This window comes from Haemaphysalis longicornis, unplaced genomic scaffold, assembly GCF_048455015.1.
Source record: "Haemaphysalis longicornis isolate Haplotype H1 unplaced genomic scaffold, Haemaphysalis longicornis Haplotype H1 scaffold_6, whole genome shotgun sequence".
Classification (NCBI taxonomy): Eukaryota; Metazoa; Arthropoda; class Arachnida; order Ixodida; family Ixodidae; genus Haemaphysalis; species Haemaphysalis longicornis.
Genome location: NW_027526407.1, coordinates 47,969,718 through 47,985,265, shown reverse-complemented (window position 1 = coordinate 47,985,265; position 15,548 = coordinate 47,969,718). Strand labels below are relative to the sequence as shown.

General features: G+C 49.7%; 1 protein-coding gene and 1 pseudogene across 1 annotated transcript in view; both read right to left on the bottom strand.

The window, feature by feature from the left end:
* Positions 1-15,548, bottom strand: part of Nsmase (neutral sphingomyelinase) — a 203,193-nt gene that overhangs the window by 33,631 nt on the left and 154,014 nt on the right.
* LOC144143620 (U1 spliceosomal RNA) lies at positions 4,046-4,220 on the bottom strand (annotated as a pseudogene).

The following is a 15,548-nucleotide window of genomic DNA, read 5'->3' as shown; positions in this document are numbered from 1 at the left end:
CCAACTTTCACTCTGGCTTGTAATTGAAAACACATGGAGGGCGGCGAGGGTCGTCTGCTTTTGTACTACCCAGAGGCGTTGGCCGCTAGGGGCGCTGTATGTCGCCAAAACTCCAGCGCAGGAGGCCTATAGCGGCGATCAAATATCCGCCAGAATGCTAAGCCTAAAGTTTCCAACACCCGAGCCGACCAGAGCAACGCACGCCGGTTGCGGGGGCTTGGGGCTCAGCGGGCTCTCATTGGCTGTGGCCTCACGACGATTGCAACGATGGCACGACTGCATCTCCTTCGACCAGCGATCGACGCCAAAACGGGTCCTAACGATCAATCGTAACGAGCAGTCAATAATCCGTCGTGCGCGTGGAGGGCGATGTGGGAAGCGTCCTCGGCGGCTTTCTTTCTTCGTGGGCCGGGCGGTGTGAGTATTAGAAGCTCAGACTTTTGCGGCGAGCACCGGAGCTCGGTGTCTGCGAGTCCGGCCTCGACCTCGTCTATCGCCCGTTGTAGTGACTCTTCTATGTGTCCGTTGGTGCCCCCAACACGGCGTTCTATTTCTGGGATGAGCTGCAGTGCTCCTTCAACACGCGCTGGAGAATCACTTGGACAAATCTGAAGTTCCTAGACGCGGCCTCGGAACGCCCGCTCCTTCGCGACTGTGTCCACGTAATATGGAGGGCGAGAGTCGATGCCGTCGAATGTACTGAACGCCCCCGACCGGCGTGGCGGCACTTTGTCCAAAAGGCACAATGGGCAATTGCCGCCCTCGACGGGGATGAGGCAGACTCCGAGCTACGCGATGCACTGGATCGGGGAACGCGAGCTCTCATGGATTTCAAGTCACAACAGCAGAGGAGATGGGACGCAATTTGAGGGCTAGCCCCGGGTAACGCTGGTGCCCAGTTATACCAAGAAATGGCTTCACCCAAGACCTCTAATTTCTCCCTTCCCTCTATCCCGTTCACTTCAAACTTCGTGCAATGACACAGTAGCCCTGTTGGCAATCTCTCTTGCTTAAGTTTCACAAACGCTCTGTGACTTCGCGGGCAATACTCCCCGATTGGCTTACAGTTACTTGGCAAAGCATTCTGACACTCTCCTCGCATGATCATCCGATCGCCTCATTTTTATGTTTAAGTGAAGCCATGTTCTGATGTGCTCGGAAACCACAGTAATCACTGCATACGGCTCTCTATATACTTGTAAATAAAGTTACTGTTACCAAAAAAAATAGTGGTTAGCATAGCTGCCTTCCAAGCAGTTGACCCGGGTTCGATTCCCGGCCGACGCATGTTTTATTTTTATTAAGCATTGCGATTGATTACAGTGTTTAACACGCTGACGCTACGCTTTTTTATTAAGCATTGCGATTGATTACAGTGTTTAACATGCTGACGCTACACAGGTGATGAGGCGCGCCGTTGTTGAGGACCCCGGATTAATTTTGACCACCAAGGGATCTTTAACGTGCACCGAAATCTGGTACACACGGGCGTTTGTGCTTTTGATCGCCTCCGTCTGAAAAGCGGCCGCTGCGGCCGGGAATCGGACCCGCGTCCTCGTGCTCAGCACCACAATGCCTTAGCCACTGAGCCACGAAGGCGGGTCTTTTAATTAAAGCCTTGTGGAATAATATGCGACATCTGCGCAGCCTTAGAATTGATGCAAGTTCACGTATTAGCTAGCCCAGCCCTAACATCTTTTCTTCTAAAACCTCCTCGTTAACTTAACCTTCCCAAGAAGTTCTAGGCCTCTATAGTATAGTGGAGGAGGGGTGGACGGCGTAGGATGTGGAGGCGAAGCAAAGGCATACGAGAATGTGCTCTAGGTTATGCCATGTTGGTGGCCAGGCGTAGATGCTATACCGTAGAAGCGTAGCTTGCTGGGCCAGATGGTGCATTCTGACGTTATTAAAAGAAAACAGCGAGAAAACACGAAAGAAAGGACAACACACGCGATAATGTGTTGCTTTTACCGCTCATGTCAGCCGGATTTTAATTGAAACATTAGCACTGAAGCGGAGTGTGTTTGTTCAAGTGTTCGAAGTGCGTGGGTCGAAAGCCGATTCTATAAAGATCTGCTATACAGTCTAGCCCACTTATAACAATATCCAAGTGCCAAGGAAATCCCATCGTTATAACCGATAATTGTTGTAAGCGGGTTGCGAAATAAAAAGACGGAACAGAGCTCAAAGCACTTTATTCGCATGCCAGCAAGGTCGTGCTACTACTAATTTGCGGAAAAGAAGCCACAGACGGCCACCTTTGTTTGCCGCGTGTGAAGCTAGTGCAAATCTTTTCCAAGAACATCTATGGGTGCTTCACCTAGCTGAGGTCAATGTCGTTGGCGGAAACAAAGTCCCCGAGGTTCTGTGTCACGCATTGGGCCTCCTACGAAGAGACTACCTGAGTAGGCTGCGCAACCGCGTCGTTAGAGTCATCACTGTTGTACTTTTAATTGGTGCACAATATAACCGAATCCAATCGTTATATCCGATATCGTGGCACTAGAGCATTGTAATAAGCGGTTTATTTTACCATAGAAAGAATACAAAAGTTGACGGTGCCATAGCTGTAGATCGTTATATCCGATATATTGCTATAAACGGTATCGTTTTAAATGGACTAGACTGTATATATTGGACACATTTGAATATTTATTCTAAGTTTCGGTCATGGTCCGGCCTATGTAAAGAGTAACTTTCGGCGTAATGCAGTCTGGTCGACAGAAGAATGCATACACAACATAAACGACTAGCGATGAACGCAGATTCTCTCGTGTACAGTCGTTCCGCGCCCTATTTGAGCAAAGGGGGCATCGAAACAGATGTTAGAAAAAAGAGGAGTTAAATTAAAGAGACGGGGAAAAATAGGGGCACAAAAAGTGGACAAGTCGAAGGGAGAGCAGAAACAAAGAGACAGTGTTCACGCGCGTTGCGAAGGAAACATTGAATTCTCCGGCTATGGTCTATGGTGAACTGTGCGCTAGCTCTTTCTTGTGTTACTGCGTCGGCTCAAACTAGCTGGTTTAGGCGTCAACTAGGCGCATGCGGTGAGTGTACAGTCCTCTAACTGTCCTGAACACTTCCTTATTAGGTGGGTGCGTGCGAATATTTTAAAGACGACTGTCTTCGTGGGATACCTAAACGCGGAATTTCTGTCTGCCTGTCTGTCTGTCTGCCTGCCTGTCCGTCCATCCGTCTGTCTGTCCGTCCATTCGTCTGTCTGTCTGTCTGTCTGTCTGTCTGTGTGTGTGTCTGTCTGTCTGTTCGTCCGTCCGTCCGTCCGTCCTTTCGTCTGTCTGTCTGTCTGTCTGTCTGTCTGTCTGTCTGTCTGTCTGTCTGTCCGTCCGTCCGTCCGTCCGTCCGTCCGTCCGTCCGTCCGTCCGTCCGTCCGTCCGTCCGTCCGTCCGTCTGTCCGTCCGTCCGTCTGTCTGTTAGTACGTACGTCCGTCTCTCTGTCTGTCTGCCTGTGTCTGACTGTCTGTTTGTACGTCCGGCCGTCTGTCTGTCTGTCTGTCTGTCTGTCTGTCTGTCTGTCTGTCTGTCTGTCTGTCTGTCTGTCTGTCTGTCTGTCTGTCTGTCTGCAGCACGATTACGCGGGAAAATTAAGTCTAATTAGGTAAACATACATTGCTCATCTCACGGGAAGACCGAGGGGGACGGAAACGACGTCAGTTGTGGGAAAGATGAGAGAGTGAGTGACAGGAATGACTCTTTAACAAACCTGGCCGCCTATAAATACCCATACCACACTTGTACTTGTAAAACCGACTGTACTTGTAAAACCGAATTACAGCTGCGGTATATCGTTATATTAGGGCTGCCGAAACAGGGATCTAGTGGTCGCTACCTCAAAAGAAATAATACAAGCAGAACGTGTAACCTAACACTTATGGGCACGGGAAGACACGAGAGCCGGCGTCCGTCTGAATTTGCTCTGCATGTATAGGTATTACACACTGCACGAACTTTCGCTGCATGGGAGTGCTACATGAAAGATAGCTCAACCTACTGAATTGTGAGCCTGATTTTGGATTTGCACATGGAAGGGGGGAAAGCACGCACGCAGTCCCCCCCCCCCCCCCCCCCCAACCAAAAATTGCATGCCCCATCTACCCCAGTTTGGGGATGTGGCAAGGGTCAACACGAGCGCAGTGCAATGCACGTGCCTCACCCTGGGAGCCCACCCGTCCGGATCGGCGAAGTTCCGACACCAGACGGAGACGCCACCAGACCAGGGGTTTCCCCAGGCATCGAATCAAGGGGGGGTGTCTCAATGGCTCTGGGGGGAGGGGGGGGGGGTTCATAAACTAGAAAAGCTGTTTTTTTTATCCCAATAGTTAAATAATAGACGTCTGTTAATCAAACGCTCATCTCCGTGACGTACGTTTTTTTCATTTTCTATATATATATATATATATATATATATATATATATATATATATATATATATATATATATATATATATATATATACCTGAGAGGCGGTGCTTTCTATTCAATCTAAGAAAAAAACAAATTTAGAGAAATTCATTTTTTACCAAGAAAGGTCCATGTTCAGTTTTTTTTTTATTTATCGCCATTTTTCAACGTATAAGGACATTTTCGAACTTGTTACCAGGGCCAGTGACCAATCTTCCACATTGACCAATCTTCAGATTCTCCACCCTACCGCCCGCGGACAATTCTGGCGCCCCCTTAAGTAAACTTCCCTCGACCGTGGGACTGTCCTGCATACTGGCGTTTCCGCTGCCTCCATTGGACCATTTTTCCCTGGGCACCCGACGTCACTCCCAAAATCACTTCAAGCGAGTGGGGTATTGCTGCGTCCCCCGCGTGGTATTCTACTTCGGCGTATTAAAAATGGCAGTAAGGCACACCCCCGAAAATATCTGTGTTTCGGAGAACTCGTGCACAAAATGTTCTCGTCCTGCAGTTGCTCCAGCACCCACCCGTCACCCGTACCATTCATATAAATATCACGGTAGCAGGCGAAAGTTTCCGTGACTAATCTGCGGCCGTTGAAGCTCCCCTTTTCCTTTACTTCTTTTTTTTTTTTTCATTTTCGCTACTCCCTGGCTGGTAGCAATGTGCTCGCAGCGTGGTCAGCCTCAAACCACTTTGCCCCTTTCCTTTGAAAGCCTTTTTTGTGTGCACATACGAACTTGCCACGAGCTGTCAAAAAAAAAAAAGGAAATAAATGCGTGCAACGCTAACAGCAAGCTCGGGGGGCGCACTCTTGTTTATTTTGCCCGAGGCTACTGCCAAGAGTAGCAGACGGGCAGCCCGCGCATGCGCAGATCGATACTGAAAAAGGTCCATACAAGGACTGGCAAGAGTGAAATTTGGGGATTCAAGGGGGGGGTGTCCAGAAAAACTAGGGGGGGGGGGGGTCTACACACCTCCTAGGGGGGGTGTAGGGAAATCACTGCACCAGACAGAGCCCAGATGGGTGCTCCGGTAGCTTCACTGACACTATCCCATGCACGTTTAAAACAATTTGTGGTATTCTCATAAAGGTTTTATAAAACTAAGCTTGACCTTCATCTGTGTTTTTAATAAAAAATTTGTTCGATATGAAACATAAAAGTGTAATGTTGAAAGAGAAGTAGGGCCGTGTCGCGGAAGGACCCCGCCCCCCTCCTTAGTAAGGGCATCAAACCGAGCTGCAGGCACTTTAAGAAAGTTGCTCTCTCTCTCTCCCTCTCTCTCCCTCCCATCTCTCTCCCTCTCCCTCTCTCCCTCCCTCCCTCCCTCCCTCCCTCCCTCCCTCCCTCCCTCCCTCCCTCCCATCTCTCTCTCTCAAACTGTACAGTAGTAATCCACGGGTTAAGCAAGGCTGTCAGGAAAGGGCTTTTTTTTTCTGTAAAGAATGAACTGTTCTCCTTGCAAAAAAAAATGGAAACCCGCTTCCTCAACAATTTTCTGGGACGTGCTGCCAAGAGCGCTGGAAAGAGAACTACCAGAAACACCACATGGTATCAAGTGTTGGTCCGTTGTGAATTACGGAGGAATTTATTCGACTGGACGCGCCGACACCGTACCGTTGGCCCGCCCTCACGAGGGCACCGGGGGGTCGGGGCGCGTGGGACCGGGGGGACTTGCTCGTTCTCGCACGGGTCGCTGTGGTGAGGGAGGCTTGGCAACATAGGCCCCGGCTGAGGCCCACCGCTGAGACTCCAACGCCGTGGCTGCTGGGCCTCCCGCAAGGGGCTGAGCAGAATAAAAGTCTCTCTCTCTCTCTCTCTCTCTCTCTCTCTCTCTCTCTCTCTCTCTCTCTCTCTCTCGACATGTTCATGCTGTTGGGCCATCGCAGTCTGTGGAAGACTAGGATGGGTGTTCACCATGCCGATATAATGACAGGCAAGTTCACGAAAACCTCATTGAAAATACGGGGAAAATGCGAGAAATCTGGGGTATTCGGAGTCTTTATTGAGTGACCTCGTGTCATGAAGCGATTTTAGAGTGGCAATGTTCAGCTTGGTTTGGGCTGGTAACTTTTAGCTATTGATTAGTCTGTTGTGTTTGCCATGTTTAAGCAGGCCACAAACACACTAATCGGTAGTGTTCGCGGAAAATTTCTGTATTCAAACCCAAGAGACCGAGGTTCAAACCTGAATATCGGCGAACCTTTTTTTCTTAATGAGCATGTCTTGGGCGGCGAAGGTGTGGCACATAAAGCGTGAAAGTCGTACAGAGGGGTGTTCTTCTGGAGATCACAAAGAAATTGTTGACATTGAAAAACAGTATCGTTTTCAACTGAGGCCAGAAGCATCGGGAGGGGGGGGGGTTAAGTGGGGAGGGGGGCTCCGGCGTCCCAGTTGTCAAAAAAGGTCTCAGACCCACTGCTCTTGGCACCATTCGATTATTCATGGCTACATGGTTGATTCCTTTGTCAACCCACCGCGGTGGCTCAGTGGCTAAGGCGTTGCGCTGCTGAGCACGAAGTCGTGGGTTCGATTCCCGGCCGCGGCGGACGCTTTTCTGATGGAGGCGAAAAGCAAAAACGCCCGTTGTACGAGATCTCGGCGCACGTTAAAGATCCCCAGGTGGTCAAAATTAATCCGGAGCCCTCCACTACGGCGCGCCTCATCACCTGCGTTTCGTCGGCGCGTTAAACCTTACAATCAGATAAATCAATCAACCTTAACGTGCGCCGAGATCTCGTACACACGAGCGTTTATGGTTTTAACCTCCATCAGAAAAGCGGCCGCCGCGGCCGGGAACCGAACCCGCGTCCTCGTGCTCATCAGCGCAACTCCTTAGCCACTGAGCCGCCGCGGCGGGTAAGATTAGTTTTGACCACCTGACGATGTTTAACATGCGCCAAATTCCTGACTCACCGGCGTTTTAGCTTTTTGCATCCATTTAAAAGGAGGCGCGGTGGAATGCCAAGGTGTCTCGCATCGGCTCGACAGTTTTTTGGACAAAAGGCCCGGACCATCATCCCTAATCGCCGAAATTTTGGCACAACGGCATCCGCGAAGTTGCAAGGACCACGTAGATACCAAATTTCAGGTGGGAAAGTGATTTTTGTTCGATTTTAGCGAACTTTTTCTGTGAACACCACGCCGCCGAGAGCTAAGCCTAACGCTCAGTGAAGTTCTGCGGCGCAGCCCTGGCGGGTCCATCGACCTCACCGGGGCCCCTAGCGACGAATTAACTCAAGAAAATGGCGTCCGCCATGCGAGTGGAAGTTGAAGGCGAGGAAATTATGCCGGAAGAAATGTCCAGAACGTTCGGATGGCAAGTTGCCGGTGAAAAAAGGACCCAACGAAAGGAGAGCAAGTTGAGCCTATCGTCGCCTAACGTTGGACAGGCAGCGGCAGTCGCCGGCCCACGTCAGCCAAAGCGAGGCACGGTCAAGGGAAAGCTACTAAAAGCGGCAAGAATGCCGTTTCTACCGAGAGAAGACACCAAGATAGTCATGCGTCCCAGAGGAGGCCTGAACGTCGGAGAAATTTCAAGATATGAAGTCAGCCGCGCCATACTGGCAGCTGCGGGAGTTAGCGCCAAAGAAGTTGTTCATGACGTCATCTGCCCGAATAAGCAACAAAATATCATCGTTGTCAGTACCCCAAGCAGACAGAACGCAGATCGCTACTCGGCTGTCAGAATCCTCAACATCAACGGAGCAGCACACGAAATTAGCGCCTATGAAACGGCCCCCCACGGGACCGTCAAGGGCGTCATCAGAGGAGTGCAGCTAACAGACACAAATCAAGAGATCAACGAATTCATCGTCCAAGACTACAACCCCACCGCCCTACAAGCCAATCGCATCGGCAAGACAACGACGGTGGTTATAGCCTTTGACGGAGACAAAGTTCCAAATTACATCAGGTACGGCAACCTGTTGGTAGAGTGCGCGCTGTACTGCAAGCAAATAGAACTATGCTATCGGTGCGGACGCCTCGGCCACAGGATGGACGTATGCCCAATCCTGAAGACCGAATATGCCGAGGGTGCGGAATGAAGAACCCCGAAGACAATCACGCCTGCGAAAACCCGAAATGCAGCCTCTGCGGAGGGAACCACCTCACCGCAGACAAAGAATGCAAGGCAAGATTTAAGACCCCCTACGCCATACGCAAACGACGCCGGGAAAGGCAACACCCAAGTGAAGACGAAGACCAACAACTAATGCAACAACTAGAATCATCACTAACACCACCCAGAGGACCCGCGCAACAGCAGGCGGCAGCAGGAGGAACGGGCGAACGGCGGAACCGCTCGAAAACAAGAAGGGACAGAAGCAAGAGCGCCACCAGATCGCCATCGACAACCGGATCTCGCAAGAGGGAGTCCCGCTAGAGGTCTAAGTCGAAGCCCCGGAGGAGCAACGACGCCGAGAAACAGGTGGGCTGGGCGGTGGGGTCTCCCATCGCTCTCAGCAACAGCAACTTCCCTCCCCTCACTCCCGCTTCCCCCCCCTCATAAGAACAAAGACTGCAGTCAGTGCTCAGAGCTGAAGCAAATGATAGAAAGACAGAATGGTCAGATAAAGGCAATGATGGAACGCATAGAAGCGCTCAGTAAATCCAAGAACAAAAGCAGTGATGATAGCATAGCAAAGAGAAAAGTAGCCAAGAGAGACACCACCTGCTCCACGCAGGCAGAGCCAACGCAAACCTCATCACCAACGCCAATCACGCCACAGATGCTAGTCGCGCCGCCAATGACGCAAGCAATGACGCAAAATACCAACAAAGAGACGACAGCAGTAGCAATGGAAGAAGGGACAGCGGAAACCACCGTTCCTCCGACTCTCGAGACGGTCATAGCTATGCTCACGAAGATCTCCAACCAAGTGAACGACTTAACAACAAGAATGGAAAACGTTGAAACCAAATGCGGCCAATTAACAGTGAGAATTATGACGCTAGAGGCGAAATTCAAACACAAGGCAATGACTAGCAAGAGAACAGCGAAAGAAGAGATAAGAAACAAGCGACGAGGAGTAAGCTCGGCACGCAAATACACTATCCAATAAACAAAAAATGAAGAATAAAGAAAAACAGAAAGAGACCGCAACAATCCTACAATGGAACTGCAGGGGACTAAAAAATAAGATAATGGAATTACATCTATATATAGACAAACTGGAACAGAAACCAGACATCATAGCACTGCAAGAAACGAATGGCAAAACTAAACTCTCGGGATACGTCACGTACACGGACCCCGGAGAAAGAAGCACAGCAACCATGGTACGTAGCAACGTGGCGGCCACACAACACGTAACTGCCCAACGGGGCTGCGAACATACGCTCATAGAAATCCACAGCAGAAGAGTGAAAGCAGAGAGGAATATCTTCATCCTAAACGCCTACTGCCGACCATCAAACAAGAACATAGACTTCGAGGGCACCATGATAGACTGCATCAAAGAAGCTAAAACAAGGCCAGTTATAATGGTCGGAGACTTTAACGCAGCCCACACGACATGGGGCTACAAATATGCGTCCAAAAGAGGAAACCAACTGCTCAAAGCAATAGAAAACCACGAGTTCGAAATCATCAACGAACCAGGGATACCGACCAGAACAGGCACCAGCACAGCTAGAGACACCACCCCGGACCTTACGCTAATACGAGGAAACCTAGACGCCACCTGGTGCAATACGGAAGAAAACCTCGGATCGGACCACGACATAATCTGCATCACCCTGGGAGGGACAGAAATCAGGGCAAGATTAGGCCACGCCAACATTACGGACTGGGACCGACTGAGAAAAGAAACAGAAAAAGAGAAAGAGGAAGAACAAAACGAGGCAAGCCAAGACTGCAAGACGTATGATGAATGGGCCAAAAGACAGCGAGAAAAAATCAAGAAGTTCACGCAAACGATAGCCACAACCGCTCAAACACCCTTCATAGACAGCCGACTCAGCCACATGTGGGCGGCCAGGCACAGTCTCACAAGAAGGTGGAAGCGACAACGGCATAATCGCAAGCTCCGAAAACGTATAAACGAACTCAACAAAAAAGCGGCCGAATATGCGGTACAACTATGCCGGGAAAACTGGTTTAAGCTATGTGACAGCCTCCAGGCTACTCTATCGACGAAAAAGACATGGAAACTATTAAGACATTTAATCGACCCACTCAAAAGCAAGAACGCCAACGCAAGAGATCTTGCAAAAACGATAAACAAATATGACGGAAGCGTAACGCAACTCATCCATGACCTCACGGATAAATACCTCAAGACAGAAAGAAGCAACACGGCCCCACTCAGGTATGAGGGAGCCGCCAACGCAGAAATGGACGCAGACATCATTGACCAGGAGTTAGTTGCTGCCATCGAGGAAAGCAATCAAGGCAGCGCGTCGGGAGCAGACAACATCACGTACAAACTGCTCAGAAACCTCAACGACAAAGACCGAATGAAGCTATTGATGCTAGCTAATGAGGCATGGAAGAAAGGAAAGCTACCACAAGAATGGAAGGACGCAGACGTCCGCTTCATTCCCAAGCCAGGGAAACCGCCACAATTGGACAACTTGCGGCCCATCTCCCTTACGTCATGCGTAGGGAAGGTGGTGGAGCGCATGATATACAAGAGACTCCAAAGGCATCTAGATAACACCGAACAAATGCCCTCGACCATGTACGGCTTCCGAAGACATCTGAGCACCCATGATGTACTGCTTCAGTTACATGAACTGGTCATCAAGAAGGCAAAAAATCCTATATGAGCGCCGGGCGTGTGTCACAGTCCGGCGTCCCGAAGCCAGCATTTGCATGCAGCTGATTGCAATTCCGCTGCCCTGAAATTTAGTGACAGTGTCTCCGTAAGCAGTGTTTCCTCCGATGGTCATGTTGCGGCCATACACACTATGATGTAAATCGACTTTGTGCACTTACAAAATCTAGCGGAGCACAGCACGCAAGTTACGCCTGCCAATATCACATATCAGATATTGATCAGTACCATGAACAAGCCAATGCGGCATAAATTTCACAAACATTGTACCAAAGAAGTAGGACGGATAATGCAAAATTACACTCCGGAGTCAGCACACGACGACAAATTTAATGCTGGGTCGTCTTGTCCCGAGGTGAGCGCTCCCAAAGATTCATCTGTTACATTTATCCTCCACGAGAAGCGCGAAGATGGGCTTATAGAGTTTTCCGCGTCCGTGACCAAACTCTTATTCGAAACATCGTCGTAAGAGTCATGACACAGGGAGACTGCAGAATCTAGCATAAACCGAAATCAGAGGCCCTTATCAGATACGACACTCTTCCAACGAGCCCGTGTATACGAGATTTTGGCGCACGTTAAGGCTCTCCAGGTGGTCAAAATTAATCCGGAGCCCTCCACTACGGCGTGCCTCATCGTCTCCGTTGCGTCGGCGCGTTAAACCCTGCAATCAATCAATCAACTCTTCCAACGACACCTCGTATCGCTTGTGAACTGCCTATCCTGTATTCTTCAAAAAATGAGTCCGCCGAGTGACCAGCCGTTTTTCAAGGCTAAAAACAAACGAAAAGTGAACACGCATCTTGTGTGTGCGATTACTAAAACGTTCATTCGTTGATTCTTCTCCGCATTTGTAAACAACGATAGTTAAGCGTCCTCCTCCTCACCCCCCCCAATGTCTAGCGAAATATCAGTGCATTTCGCATCTAGTTGGTATGGTGAATACTACCTTGCTCGAACAAACGTCTTTAGCATTTCAGAAGCTGCACTCATTTTTTTTTCATTCCCGTACGACTATTCTATTTATTCCTTACTTGCAGACCATTCATTTTCCCGTGGTTTCATTAACATATACCTTGGTTCTTACTATAAGGCATGAGTGGGCACATATCTGACAATGCACAGCCTTTGAGTCTACTTAACATTTTCGCGTGGCTTATATTCCCATAAAAGGCACAAGTTTTTGTCAGCTATTGGGTTATCACGTCCTCGAAACATATTTTTCTACGACGTACATATTCGAAGCAAAGCCGCATTTGTTGTCTTCGCTGCAAAACGAACCAACCACTTACAGTGCCAATATCAGGTCTAAGCGAGGCGACAATAAATAGAATTCACTTGTGCTGACGTGTTCGAAGGTGACAGCGGTGATATGCTGCTGCCATCGCCGACGCCCGCAAGAGCGGCCAAGAAGCGCGCAGAACCGCCTCCCCGGGTAGCTCTTGTTGGCGTTAGAGCGCTCTACCAAGACGCAGCTGTTTTTTTTAGGTGCCCTAAACGTGCAGTTAGCTTACAGACGTCACCATAACAAGTTGTTTAGAGCGCGGAAAGGCAAAGAGAAGCGAAAGAGAACCAGAACACTGCATGACCACCTATCAGCCACGCAGCGCTAATCCCGCAAACGCCGCGGAGAAGCGGCGGCAGGCGGCGCAGCGATCGCGAATCTCGAGGCGTATACTGAGCCCGAGGACGCGGATTCGATTCGCGGCCTCGGTGGAGCTTTTCTGATGGAGGCGAAAAACGAAAACGCCCGTGTGTTCTTGATTTCGGTGCACGTTAAAGATCATCGTAAGTAGCGCTAGAGACGGGACACAGAAGAGGAGACACACACGACGGCGCTATGTGTGTCGTGTGTGTCTCCTCTTCTGTGTCCCGTCTCTAGCGCTACTTACGATGAATCAAAACCAACTAGCCCAACTGTCAATTTTATTGAACCACGTTAAAGATCCCCAGGAGGTAAAAATTAATCCAGAGCCATCCACTACGGCGCACCTCATCACCTCTGAAGCGTCAGCGCGTTAAACCTCATAGTCAATCACAATCGCCGTACAAATCCGTCTAGCTTGCATGCGAGAGTATTGACGCTCTTATTGCGACCCTCTGCCACTACTTCTTAATGTCTTATCCGGGTTGTAGCTAAATAAAGCCATAGATACGTCAGTAGTCACTGCGGTGAACCAATTTTCCTGTTTTCAGTCTGTTTTAAAGTAGTAACATTGGTCGTGACCGAGTTCAGCCCCTGAACAGGGTCCCCTCTCCAGCCAGGGTCCCGGGCCGCATGCAATGGGCGCGCTGCAAACGCAACAAACAAACAAAACACAACAAACGAAACAAACGGATACTGTAGCAGACGACATTCAGGTTACGCCCCTAGATGTAGGGAGAAGTGGGCGGTGTGTAACCCCGCATCTGCTGCAATTTCTGTTATTCGAAGAATTCCCTGTTTTCAGTCCCTTTTAAAGTCGTAACATTGGTCGCAACAGAGTTCAGCCCGTGAACAGGCTGCCCTCTCCAGCCAGAGTCCCGGGCCTCTATTCCGCATGGAATGGGCCAAAAACACAGCCAAAAAGACTGTTATCCAGGTAGGCGGCTCCACGGATACTGTAGCAGACGATATTCAAACGGCACCCAGCCAACCAGCCGATTCTCCCGACGAAGACCGATAATCTCCGCGCACAATTCAAAAAACGAAGAAAACCGTTGCGGGAAAGCGTGGTGTCCCTAGATTTAGGGAGAAGATTCGCATCTGGTGTAATTGCCGTTATCGAAAAAAAAAACACAGGGACAAGTTAGTCAGACGTCCTGCCGCCTCCGGGCTGACGAGACGTGTCGGCTGCACCGTAAATATATGCGTTTTGGAGCTTTTTGGATACTGCGTCCTCGGTTGCCGGTGAGTTCAACGGCCATTTCGCCTTGTCTTTTGCTTGAATGTAGTATTGGCGGGGATGTAACGGGTTATCTAGTATTCGTCTGCGGAGCGGTTTGCGAGGGACATATACGAAGCTCCGGTAAGAGAATGTGTACGCAGCTCGTCCGTGCAGCGTTCTGTGTCCAAATAGGCCTCACTTTCTGCAGTAGCGGTTGCTCTCTACACACGGCGTAGTTACAGGAGATGCAGTTTTTTTGCGACGTCTTGCTGTTTCTGCACAAACCAGCGCTCGCTTTCGAGCCGTGGTCAAGGTTTGGGGTCAGGCGGTCGACTCGGCGGTGGAGTTCTCCTGCGGAATTCGCGGCGCGGTGCCGGATATCGCGAACTGTTGTTGCAATACTTTTACGGGTAAAAACGAAGTTGCGCTTGTAGTTTCTCCAGTCCTCAGAAACACGGGGGCGCGTTAAAATTCTCCCGGAGGACTTGTCAAAGAATTACGGCGAACCCAGACAGTGCAGTCCGCAAAAGCGACTAGGAGGTCAATGTGTCCAAGATGGCGGCGCGGCTTCCTGATATGTCGGGGAGGGAGGCAAGATGGCGATGCGGCCCCTCCGAGGCGGCCGTAGAACATTTCACTTTGTACTGGTAACTTCAAGTAGAGGAAAGTCACTTGGTTCGACGTTTTGAGGCGCATGAGTGGTTTAGCGGCGCTTGTAAATCGTTTATCCGTTAGCTTTGGTGACGGCACCGAGGTACCTGGGGAGTCGAGGCGCAGCGGTTTGGAGGAGGCCGGCCGGTCGTCGGCTCGTCCAGGCGGCCATCTTGTGACATCGTCTCCCCGACGAAGGAGGAAGGGGGGAGGAAAGGGGGGACGCATTGGCGGGCGCAGTACGCCCTGAAGCGTTGCTACGCCGTGACCAAGCGAGTTTTAATCGTACCGTCGCACGATTTTCTTCGGGTTTTCGCCTTTTCGCTCCAAAGCGCCGGATTTCTTACTGGCATCTCCAATCCGGAATTTATTTTCCCTGGCCGGTACAATTTCGCGTCAAAGCGCGTTCTGACTTTGCTAATCGGTCTGAGGTGCTGAATTTGCACGGTCGCAAAATGCTGGGGCCGTGTTTTACAGATCGCGGTGGCTTATATGGGTCGTAGTTTCATTTCGTTCGCTTACATTTCTTGTTTTCTTGTTTGTATTCTTTTTTTACCAGCCGTGTATAATTACTCTTGTTACGTATAAATGCCGACAAGCGCCAATTATGTGTTTACAAAGATTATTTTTTTTCGTTTTTTTTTATTGAATTTCCTTAAGGTAATATTTAGATGATTTCTTCCTTTTTCGTTTCTCTTTCCTTAAGCAGTTCATTATTTTGCTGTTGTAATAAATAGCCTTAGTCAGTTAAGTGTTATTTAGATACAAGGCCCTACACTTGCTGCTTTGTACTAGGCTCCGTTTCTGTTCGTTTTTTTTAAATT